This window comes from Lonchura striata, chromosome 5 (assembly GCF_050655825.1).
Source record: "Lonchura striata isolate lonStrDom1 chromosome 5, ASM5065582v1, whole genome shotgun sequence".
Taxonomy (NCBI): domain Eukaryota; kingdom Metazoa; phylum Chordata; class Aves; order Passeriformes; family Estrildidae; genus Lonchura; species Lonchura striata.
Genome location: NC_140707.1, coordinates 27255976 through 27268356, shown reverse-complemented (window position 1 = coordinate 27268356; position 12381 = coordinate 27255976). Strand labels below are relative to the sequence as shown.

At 43.3% G+C, this 12381-nt stretch overlaps 1 protein-coding gene across 6 annotated transcripts in view; it reads left to right on the top strand.

Annotated features, from left to right (window-relative positions):
• Positions 1–12381, top strand: part of LOC110468659 (uncharacterized) — a 199837-nt gene that overhangs the window by 99388 nt on the left and 88068 nt on the right. For all 6 annotated transcript variants that reach the window (XR_014955976.1, XR_014955975.1, XR_014955978.1 and 3 more), the window contains one exon: positions 9716–9802. The gene's annotated coding sequence lies outside the window, so the exon portion shown is untranslated. The remainder of the gene's footprint in view (positions 1–9715; positions 9803–12381) is intronic.

The following is a 12381-nucleotide window of genomic DNA, read 5'->3' as shown; positions in this document are numbered from 1 at the left end:
ACAAGAACTTTGTGGGTTCCTAAATGATAACTTTTCTTGTACCTGAAATACTAACCCCAGTCACATAAGCACATGTCAAAATTTGAATTAGTTTTAGCCAAGACAGCTGAAGTGCTTTTTATGCTTTCTGCGTCAAGCCCTTGTAAGATGCTCCAAAGTGAGATCCATAAAATGGCAATTTTCCATGTGAAGGAAAAAAATGAGAGGAAAAAGACCAAAAACTGCTTTTGTGAAGCACCAGTATATTTTAAGAGATATACAGAGAGGAAGACTAGTCTGAGAGCCATATCCTAAAGGATATGCTGGCTCTGTAGAGGAAAGAAGGAAAAACTTCATGCCCAGATGATATGAACCATTGTGGATTTTTTTGCCATTATTTGAATCTTCAGTTTCAAGCAATCAGGATAGCTGATACTTTCTGTGACACATCTCATCTCATCAAACACTTTATTTTCTTTGTATCAAAGATTTCCACAGGAAATCTCCAGCCAAAATGTAATATTAGGCATGATTCTTCCCTTGTTTCCACGACACTAACATGGTTTGAGTGGCAGGGCTAAACCTATTTTTTGTTAACATCTCAGACTGTCAAGAAGTGGCCCTTCTGCCAGAGTGGAGCGGGAAGCAGTTTGGAGAAGTCTGCATGCATATTTTCATAAGAGATGTCACGCTCAGGGGGAAGTTTGGATCAGCAGGATATGGAGGCAAGGCAGTCCACTTCCCCCATGGCACAGCTTCTCTTTTTTCGGAAAGTGTCCCTCCCCTGTGTCCTGGCAGGACTTGGGTCATGCTCAAAATTCCATCCTGTCCCTCTGCTTCCTGCCCTTTCACCCATCACCAGAGTAATAAAACACCCGTCCGAAGGCACTGTGGAACTGATTTCTCTGTTGTATTTTCAGAAATTAAAAGTAACGTTGCAAAAGCTGGTTTTGTGGGAAGTTCAAAGGGACCATACTGGTGCGAGCTGCCCAGCATGTCAGGACTTTTGGTGTCTGAAATATTTTATGATTTGATGAAAATTCCAGCCTCAATGCTTAGATTTTGATTTTGCGTATGCTGCTGTTTAGCAACATGAGAAATGGTCAGAGCCATCCTGTTTGCACTGACAAAAATGTCCCTCAAGGAATGGATCCTTCAGATTTGAGGTTTTGGATTGATAGGCTCAAGCTGAGAAGTTGGACTGCTGGCTTGATGTGAGGAGAGGACGCTGTCCCTAGGAACAGATCACCACTCAGATACAAAAATGCTGGTCACTTTGAACAGCTGTCTCTTGAAGTTCACTGTATTGGGCAACCTGCTCTAGGTGACTCTGCTTGAGTAGGGCAGACTGATGCCCTCAAAAGGTCCCTCTCCACATCAACCATGCTTGATTTAGCCCCTTAGCATGGAGTGTTTTTCTTAATCTGCATTGAGTTAATCTGGCTATTGGAAGCAGTGTATCTCCAAGAGAACCACAGAACTACCTTTTATTAACCTTTTTATGTTCTACCTACCTAATTTGTGTGTAACGACCATGTATTCTTGTGCTACACTTCAATTCTAGACCAGGCAGCTAAGCAGCGTTAGGAGGTGACATCCTGCAAACATATCTGGCAGCCACCCCTTCCAGGTCATCCCTTTGGAGCAGCTCCTGCCTGTTTCTCAGTGCCATCCTGTCTGTGGCCCTGGTTGGGCTCAGCATGCCAAAGGAGACAAAGCCTCCTCCTGCATAGCTGGGGCATAGCTCAGCCACATTCTTCAATGGCTGTTTTTCCCCAGTGACCTTACTCTACAGCTCTGGTGGTCAGTTGACTATTATGCTGCGAGCTTGCCCGCATTCCTCCACCCACTCAGGCAAGCTCAGCTCGCTGGGAAGGGGCGGTGAGGCAGGGAGGAATCCGACCGTCTGGAGACTTATTCAAAGGAAACAGAAATTTCAGGCCTCTGGGGCTGTTTTGCCCATCACTTCTCCAGCAACAGGGAGGTTGGAGTAGCTGTGTGAAGAGGGTCTGACCACTGTGGTTGCCACACACCCTGCAGTGAACAGGCATTCCCGTGGCAAGCCAGCAGGCTCCGCTTGTTGCCACACTACTTGGCCCTTTCCTCACGCTGAGAGGAAACACCAAGGAAAACAGCCTGGAGAAACCTTCTCAGAGCAGTTGTCACTTGTCATGTTTGTGGGAGCCTTGCAGTAACAGGTTTGGGTGCTCAGCTCCTCTGCTTTGAAGGCTGTGAAGATTGCTAAGCTAAGGATCTTTAAACACAGTAAATCATGCAGCTTGTCGTTTTTGAGAACCTTTTAATTTTGACCACTTAATGTGCAATTTCTAAAATAACAGTTTCAATTTCTTATATATGTGTGTGAGAGAGAAAGAGAGACTAGACATGAGCTAGATAGGGAGTTGCAATGCAGATGGTTTTTCAACTCTGGAGCCAACTCAGACAGATTACAGTGGGAGAAAGGTTTGTACAGTAAGAGGAGAAGGTTGGAATCCTGCTAGTTTATTACTGCAGTGGTTAGATTAGAAATGTTAAGGATTTGTGAAGAAGTGACTGTCAGGAAAATTTATGATTCTCATCGCTCACTCAGCCACTCTGCACATCCTGTATATTTTCTGACATACTTCCAACAGCATAAATATTAATAGAGTAATACTGACATTTAGGCCTGATCCAAGTCTCATTAAATTCAGTGGAAATGCTCCCATTGTCTTCAGTGGAAGATGGATCATAGTCTTGAAAAGGAACAAAGGAGGTGAAAATACCAAGTGGGGCTTCGTGGGGCTAAATAATGTTGTTATTAAATCAGAACTCCTCAGCTTCCTGACTGAGCATTTCAGTCTGTGACCTTTAACGTTAAATTATTGCCAAAACAGGAAGAAGAAATTAAGGCTTGATAAGGGTTGAGATGGTCACAGATTTTACCAGCCTCACTGATGGAATGTGACAATTTCTTCAATGGGAATGAGTTGGGCGTGAATTGTTCATCAGTCGTTTTGATTTATTCAACCTTTCAGCCCCAGAGTTTGCAGTGGCAGGGATTACTAGAAACTCAGCAAAAGAAATTCTTTCTCCCACTTAGTTTATAACCTCTGCAGGTGCATGTAGAGTTACAGAGAGAGGATTAGGTATTACAAAATGGCTCCATTTACTTCATTGACGAGATAGCCCAGAATTGGCTGTGTGGACTCCATGTGAGAATCTATTGCAAAAGCTTTTTTGGCATTGAAATATCTCTCTCCTTTTCGAGATCAAAATCTTTCCCCCAAACCTTTCTGCATAGCAATTAGTTACAGCTGTGTTTTGCAAAGCCACCTAGGGAATTTGGATGTCCAGTTCCCATAAAGTTTTATGTGAACTAGGTTTCCAAGCAGCTTTGAAAGTTCAGCTGAGTTAGGACTGGAACTTCATGGTTTTGATACAGTTCTGTACATGGAACCCCTACACCTCTGGATATCAAAAAAAAAAGGGTATTTTGAGTTTTTGTCATCACCTTGCAGAGCTCCAGTGAAAGCTGCGCTGGAGCTTGCAGGACCTACAAAAGTTACACTTTGTGTCAAAAGAAGCAGAAGTAATTTTCCCGGAGTTTTTCATGGTTGTTAAGACCAGATTTCCAAGGGAGTCCATCTTTGCAACAAAATAAATGCCAGGTTTCCAAAGGATCCCTTTATGAAACCACAAATGTTGCATCGCAGTGCACTCAGTACTCCTGAAAATCTGGTCAAGGATGAAGGGATGCAGAAGACTCTGTACTCAGGAGTACCTTGTTCAGGCCAGAACAAGCTGTAGGGTACATTTTCCTGGAGGGCTTATCAGTGAATGTGTGAACTTTGCCAACTGTGGCCACCCCCAGAATTTCCAGTTCTTCCTCTTGTCAATTAGGAGGTTCCTGTCTGATCTGTGAAGTACAAGCACAGGCAGACAGCCTGTCACATCTACTGCTTGAAGAAAAAATACACAGGAAGTAACAAATAGAAATCCAAGAGAAACAGCTCAAGAATTGCAAGGGTGAAAGCTTGACTTGCACTATGCACCACATGACATTCTCCTTGCTACCAACACCTACAGAGGTGATATCTTTTTTATCACCAAATTATGGCTTAAGAGGACAGAGAGGTGGGGAGAAGGGAAAGAAGAGAGAAGCCAACTAGCTGGTGCAGAAGCCTCATGTAAAGAGACTGGTTATTTAAGCTGCAGACTTCTCAGAAAAGGAACACTTCAGAAATATTTCCTGTAGCTACACCAGGGGTCTACAGATCTTAGCCAACAATCTGGAGCCACACTGGTAAACAAACATGTACTGAAAAAAAAAAAAAACAACCCAACATATTTTGAGAAATAGGTCCAAGGCAACTTGGATGACTAGTTTCCAGTGCTAGTACTCAGTGGCCACAGAGCAATAAACCAAAAAGATTCCCCTCTTAGTTAAAAACAGAAGCAGCTGTTTATGATCAGTCCTATTTGGAGCCTCCAACACTGTAAAACTAAACCTGCAGTGACCTGAGTGAATGTAAAGATTTTATGGGGCCACAAAATATATGCATGTTTGCATTGGTGTAATAGAAAGGAGAAGCCAAACTGGAGGATTTGAGCCAGTCTCCCCACATCTTCTGTTTAAAAGTTAAAGTGTACATTAGCTCTCAAAGAACAGGAACAGAATGCTGCATTTTTGAACTCTTGTCCCACTGTTTGCAATACTTGTCTTCCAGGCTTTTTACTTTGCTGTATCTCTACCCCCTGAGCCCTGGAGAATTCATGGAGTTCCTTAGCTGCTGTGGAATCAGCAGGTACTGAAGAAAATGGTGTTGGGTACTCAGGGGTGGCTTTCTATTCAGGCATGACCTGAGTAAAACAATTCTGTGGTGCTGGCTGGTCAGGTGGAGTACACCAAAGAAAGCAGAAGACTTGGACTCCCTTTATTGTCATTCTTGATGACACAAAGCTATCATCTACTGATACTTTAGAGGGAAGGGATGCCCTCCAGAGGCACCTTGAGAGATTAGGAACCTGGGCTTATGTGAACCTCATGAAATTCAGCAAGGCCAAGCGTAATGTTATGCATCTGGACCAAGGCAAATCCCAGACAGTGCCTGGACAGGGCAATGTGTGAGCAGCCCTGTAGAGAAGGACTTGGAGGTGCTGGTGGATGAAAAACTGGACATGATCTGGCCATGTGTGCTTCCAGCCAAGGAAGCATCCTGGGCTACATTAAAAGAATTGTGGCCAGGTCAGGGGAGATTATTCCCCTCTCTACTCTGCTCTCATGAGTCACCACCCAAAGAATTGTGTTCAGCTCTCAGGTCCCCTGTACAAGAAAGACATGGACATGTTGGAATGAGTCCAGAGGAGGCAATGAAGATGACCAGAGTGCTGTAGCCCCTCTCCTCTGATGACAGGTCGAGGGAGTTGGGGTTATTTAGCCTGGAGAAGGAAAGATAAGCCTCTAGGGAAACTTGATAGCAACCTTCCAATACCAAAGGGAGAGCTACAGGAAAGATGGGGAGGAACTCTATATCAGGAAGAATTATGAGGAATAAAATTTTTAAACTGAAAGAGGGTACATTTAAATCAGATCTTAGCAAGAAATTCTTTACAATGAGGGTGGTGAGGCATGGCAACAGGTTGTCCAGAGAAGCTGTAGATGCCCCATCCCTGGAAGTATTGAAGGCCAAGCTGGACAAGACTTACAGCAACCTGGTTTAGTGGAAAGTGTGCTTGTTTGTGGCAGTGGGTTTGAAACTAGATGATATTTATGCCCCCTAATCCAAACAGTTTCATGATTTTGATGGCCTTCACATAAATAATTATGGTTGGATGCTGTTGGCCAAATCCTACTTTGATCATTTGTGTTATCAAGCATTGTCATACCCTTTAGCTCTGAAAAATGTCTTTTTTGTTCCCTGCAATTTTATTTTTTTCAAAATTAAATCTTTTTTCCCAAAATTGTTTTTTTCTGTTTTGTTTTGTTTTGTTTTAATTTTTCTTCAAAATGCTGCTTAATGTGGTCTGGATGTTGTCAGATGAGTCCAAGTGCTTGTAAGCCTTGACCTACCACAGGAAAAAAGATAAGTATGTCTTAGGTAAACACACATATCTAGCTGAGGGACATTGTGCTCAGTGGCTTTTTGTTCAATTTTCCTCAACTAGGAAAAGCCCTTTAGTCTTTAGAAAGCTAGGATGGGGAAAAATAAATGGAGTGGTGTAAGGAAAAGGTGCTCACTTCATGAAGGTGAAGCTCAGTACAGCCCAGCAGAGGTGAGCTGTGGCTTCTTTTGCCATGCATCCCTTTTCCTCTGCATGAAATAAAAATTCCCTCTCCCCATCCCCCTTTGCTTTGTTTCCTCTCTTCTCTTTTTTCTCTTCCTGTCAAATATTTAAGCAGATATTTCCTTTTTGGTGGTGTGCCAGGGAGCATTCCAGCTCTGCCCCCTTTGAAAATAAAAAGGCTGACCCCCATTTCCATAACCAAGGAAGGGACAGGTAGCCTTTGTTTGTGTTCCAGAGCATGACTGTTTTTCTTAGATTTACACCAAAAGAAGAGAAATGATGCTGTTATTCAGAGGAGGAATTGGTCAGTGACCCCAGCAAATGCAGTAGCAATGACAGCAAAATGGGTGGTATGAGCTGAACCCTTTTTGGTGATGAACCTTTGGCTTTGGCCAATTCCTTTTCTTGCCCTCTTCCTCTCCTCTCTTTTCTCTCTCCCTCCAAGATTTCCCTATTTTCTTGTGTTTAAGACACGTCAAACCCTGGAATAGCCCTCACAGGCATTAGTCACCAGTGATTAAAATAGCCACTAAGCAGGCAAGAGCCTGCAATGATTTGTGCTAAATTGGGTGTATCACTGTTTGTAGCAAGGGTTGCTAATTTGCAAACCTCCCTTGTTATTATCGTTGTTTTTATTAATAGCGCCAAGGGGCTCCAGCTGACATTAAAATTCCATTTCATCCTCTGCTCTACAACAGTAAGGAAGAGTTTGTCACCTCAATGGGCACTGTAAAAATCGAGATAAATGAAGGACTGTCGGGTCCATACAGCTGAAGAAAAAAGGTCCAGTTGGAAGAGAGGGAGAGGGAAATGGCAGACTTGAGAAATGGGCTTAGGTCCCCCTGGCTCTGAGCACGTTCTCAGCTGGATGACTGCTCATCAGCTCTCTGCTGGCAGCAGGGGACTTGGTGGCCTGGTGGTGCAGACAGAGCATCTGCCAGAAATGGGTGCTGTGCTGGGAGCGAAGAGGGTACTGGAAAGATGGAAAGAATTCAAAAACACCAAGCAGAAAGGCTGGGGATTTGTGACAATCAACTCAATTGAAAGGCTGGAAATTTCACCTCGATCCAGAGAAACATATCCAAAACTGCAATTGCAGTTGTGTACTTGCCTTTTCTTACTTATAGAATGATGACAGTAGTGCAACCTCACAGGAACTGTGTGTGGTTTAAGGCTCCAATTTGATACATGTGCATGACCTTGGACTGCTCCTGGTGACCTGAGTGCAAAGTCCATTTGCTACTAAGGATGACTGCTGTAATATAGTGACTGAACTTATTGATGTATTCATTAAATACATCAGGCTCCCCTCTAGTCAAAAGTATCGTTAGTGGTTCGGGTTTTCACTTCTAGCACCTAGAGGAAGCTGTAAGCCTTTACCCCAGTTTGGAGCCCTTTAATTTCAACAACAAAAAAAAAAACCCTAGCCCTGTGGTTTTTATTGCTCAAAGTCTTGGGTTCTCTCCCTGCCAATGGCTCATGGATAATACATGTCTTTGATGCAGAACAGAAATTGGAAATCTTGTAAGAACAACTTGGGTCAGGCCGCGAGTATATCAGAGGGAGTTTTCCCTCTGTGTATCTGCTTCCAGCTGAGAGGAAGTAACAAAGAATGGGTTTACAATCAATGGAATTAGAAACTTCTTTGACGCATAATAAAGATCTGGATTTTTGGAGATTTTAAGTGAAGTTTTGGCTATGATTTTGTTTTGTCTGCAGTAATAACATATCTCTGACTGTATGATAAACTACAAGATCTAAGAAGGATTGCTGGAGGTTTGTGTTGCTCTGCAGCAAGCAGCACTCCAGCTGCCCACACTGACAGTAACAGTGGTGGCTTTGCAGACAGGGCACATTCTAAGTATTGGTTGTCAACTTGTGTCTTAATGTGTGGTGAGTTGACTTAAGCAGAGAAATCAACCTGCAGCCAGTTTTAATACAGCAGTACATAATTCGAGGCAGCTGTCACCAGATTAAAACCGTGAGCATTTTTGCTCCCAGTGAAGGGGATCCCTGGTTTGGGAAAGCTGCTAATGAAGCATTGAATGCTGTGATGTGATTAGTCTCCTTGCCATTGACAAGGCTTGAGCACTGAACTTCAAGTAAAGTGCGTTTTTGGAGTGAGGGGAGAGTGTGTGGGAAATGTACCAAGCCATGAGTGTGGAAAGCCCAGGAAGTTGAGTGATGAGGTTTAGGAAGGCTTCAAAGTGGCTGTGGATGGATGTGCAGCGGAAGGATGAAGTGAGGGTGAGCTGTGAAAATTACTCTCAAACATCTCTTGTCTGCAGCCAATTTATTTTGGTTTTTCTGAGAAAATGTCGTGGAGATAGAGAAAGGACATTTGGCTGCTGGATTCTCCAGCAAGGAGTGTGGTGGTTTGGGTTTGGTAACTCTGAGGAGCCAGAGGTGAAAGTAGAACTGCTGGGGCTGGCTTGTCCCAGATGCAGGATCTGGAGGGACAGTGCTTTCCAAGGCACCACCCTGATGCGCTGACACTCTTGCCAGGTTGTGCTATTGTACCTTGGGTTGTCCCTTTGGGGTTTTATCCTGCTTGGTGGTTTTACCTCTCACTTGCTTACTGAGAGGAAAGGATGCAAAGAATCTGTGAAGCAGTAAAGCTACCTTTCATTATCAGTTCCAAAGAGAAAACCTCAAAATATTCTGAGAATCTGCCCTGGGGGAAGGAACTCCCCAAACCTCCTATTAAGACACCACCACAACACCTCATTTTAGTGAGGTAAGAACTCTCATTAGATCCTTCCCAAGCCATATCTGAGCTACAGGCTCTCTTTCATGGGTACTCTAGATGGAGGGGAGAGGGGGGAAAAAAAGAAAAAAGGAGGAAAAAAAAAAAAAAGCCCAACTCATTTTCCAAATGCTGTTCAGTCTGCACTGATTATATAATGTGATTGATAAAGTTGAGGAGTGAGCTGAGGTCAGATCCCCACGATGCCAGCTTCTCATTCCATGAAGGAGCTTTTTGTGTGTACGTGTATGTGCATGGCGGACGAAGGTTGTGTTTGTTTCTTGAAAAACCCTCAGACACTCTCCAAAGAATTCCAAATTTAAAGCAGTGTAAAATGCTCCATCAAACATGTTTTACAGTCTTGACATTGCTGCCTGTGAAATCTACTCCAGTGACTGTTTCTGAGACTTTTTGAATAATCTCCTGATTGTGCTTTACTTGCTGTTGGGCAGAGTCATCGTGGAAAATGGGGCAGTTGTTTTATAGTCCTGTCTGGATGGGGAAAACTTGGAGGAAGACTGTTTCACCCAGGGTCACTCAAGACATGTAAAATATATTCTGCCTCCAAAAATAAACAAGATGGATACGTATGGCTGGGCTAGGGGATGAAGCAGGAGAAAATGAGACTTCTGGGGCTGAGGACTTGCTTTCAAATTGAGCAGAGATCACAGTGTAGTGGTCACATAGGGATGTTTTTCTGAAGCTTTTCTTGTTTCTCCATAGTGCCCAGGAGTGGGACCAGCCACGGTGGAAGCCACAAGGGAGATTTCTGTAGATCAAAAGGGAAATAACTGGTTGCCCTGAGGACTGGTGAGTTCCTAGAATCAGTAACAATGCTGTTAACTTACACAGAGCTACTCCATCCTGGGCTCTTGCCAATTGTCTGCTGTTTGTGTAGTAAAGGGACACTCTGATGGCTCATTAAGGGCAGCTCAATTGTATTTCAAACATGTTTTTTTCACCTGCTTTGCATCTTGGATGAAATATCCAAGACTAGGACTTTCAAATCTGCCCAAAAGACTAGGGAGCAGAACTGCCACTGGTTAATTTGGTCTAGGTGTGGTACTGGTGTAGCAGAGAAATGCACTGCGATAGGACATGATCTCATCATTACTATACCCAACAGGAAAATAAACATTTTGTCTCTGTCTCACTAATAATTTGTGTATTTGTTCCAGTAATATCTTGACTCTGGCTTAGCCTTTATGTAGCAGTATAAACCCATTAGTCTGTGACATTTCTACCTTTCTACAAATAAGCAGAATGGAAGAGAGAGGAAGAGTGGCAAAGCTATAAACTATAATGTTAGGAACAATAAGACAAAATTAGACATGGCAAAATTGCACTTCAGTCTGAAGGAAGAAGAGTGTAACACTTCACCTGTGGCTAGGACTTGACAGTACTGTGCTCATACAGAGATAGTTCCTGCCTTGAATCATTTACAGTCCAGAGAGATGACAAGTGATATGTGACAAGCAATCCTTCATTTTCAGAGGAAGAATTCGGGCATACAGGGTTAATTGGTTTCCTTTGTAAGTCAGCAGGATCTTTGCTGCAGCCAGAAATAGAGTTTCACTGTATGTTGCTTGGCCAAAGTGTGTGTTGCAGGTTTGTCTCAGTGCCTTACCCATCCTTCTGCAGTCTGGTCTTCACCTCTAAAATGTGAGTGATCATTGTAAAGTTTCCTAAATTTACCTAAAATGAGGTAACCCAGGCTTGAGCATTGTGCCTGATCTTGTGCATTTCTATGTTGTCTGCTCAAGCACTATGGCACTGCAGGCAGAACGGGTGGATGTGCTACAGCTGGCAGCAGATTGTCACTCCAGGGCAGAGACACCCTAAGCCACCCTCAGCTCTGAGGAACAGGACATGCTCTGGGAAAGCCAGTGAAATACAGGTGCAGAAGTGCAGGATGGCTCTCACACTTGGGGCCAATTCGACCCTTATGTGGTGTGATTGTGGCCAAGTCCTTATGCCAGGGAGCAGGCTCTGAGCAGCACAGCAGCTGTTATCTGAATAGTCTGAGACATTTTCGTGGAGGACTGTCTGGTGGGAATATGGAACTTGGATCTTGTCTTTCCGCACTCATGCTCGTTCCCGGGCTGGCTGGCTTGAGGCTGGAGCCAGACTGCAATTGCCCAAGTTATTTCTGCAATGAGGAATATATGCAGAGTCAAGCAGAAAGCATCTCGGAAGAAATGAATTACCAGCCAAATATAGATTATTTCATTTTGAGGGACGTCATCCAATCTACTCAGCTTCTCAGCCATTCAGCAACTTTTAATGTCTATTAATGCCTATATTTATTATAATCATGCATACTGAAAGCTCAGCCTGAATTACATCTTTATTGCTTGTTCCTGGCATATAATGTTAGACAGGGCAATGCCTTTTCTTTTTCCTTCGAGGCACTGAGTGCACAAATTCATCATGTGTAAGTATTTCCCAACAACTTTACCTCCTTTTTGTGTAGCAATAGGGTAGGAGAGGTTAGAGACACTGAGGTAATTTTCAAAGGGAGCTACTTTCTTTTAAATGCATTTTCTGGCACTGATTCAGTGGCCCATACATGTATTTATTTATTATAGCTTTGATGGCATTTAAGCATGGGCCTGAACTTAAAGGTAAGCTTTGTATTTTGCAGAATATTTGTTCCAATGCCCCATTCGATGGTGCAACAGTCAAATGGCACAATTGTGCATGCTGCTTGGGCCAAAGTGATATGGAAGAAAAAGACAGCTAAACTCAATTAATTACAAGCCCTGCATAAGTACAGCAAAATTCACAGGCTCCATAAAAAACTTCTTAGAAACCTTGTTGAAAATTGGTAGTCACCAAATGATAAAATACGAAAACCTTTTCTCCGATAAAGTTGAAATACGGTGATTTTTCTTCTGAAATACTCTTGCAGAAGCACTGATGAGATAAATGTATTTACGTCGTGAATAAAACGCCTGATGAAAACTAATCTGAGAGACGGAGTATCTGATTGAAGAGGGCCAGGATTGTCAGTGCTTCCCATCTGCTTTGCATCACTGAGCCGGGCAAAACATCAGAGCATATTGGTGAATCTGGCAGACGTCATGTTATTTTTATGTCATCCTTATTCTTCCAGGGCCTGATCCAAGCCTCACTGAAATCCATAGAAATGAGTGGACTTTTCCTTTACATCAGCGAGCTTTGAATTGGCTCCTTCCTCACTCACTGGTAATGTCAGGAGCCTGTGATGGGTCTTGGAGGCATTTTGACAGAGCAGTTGGGCACAACCGTGCTTTCCTTGTTAATCCTGCCCTCTGACGATCTTGTTATTGATGTATGGTGAAGGCTGGAGTCCCGAGATAAAATGAAACGGGGAGCATAACAAACTGGAAAATGCATACTGATTTAGA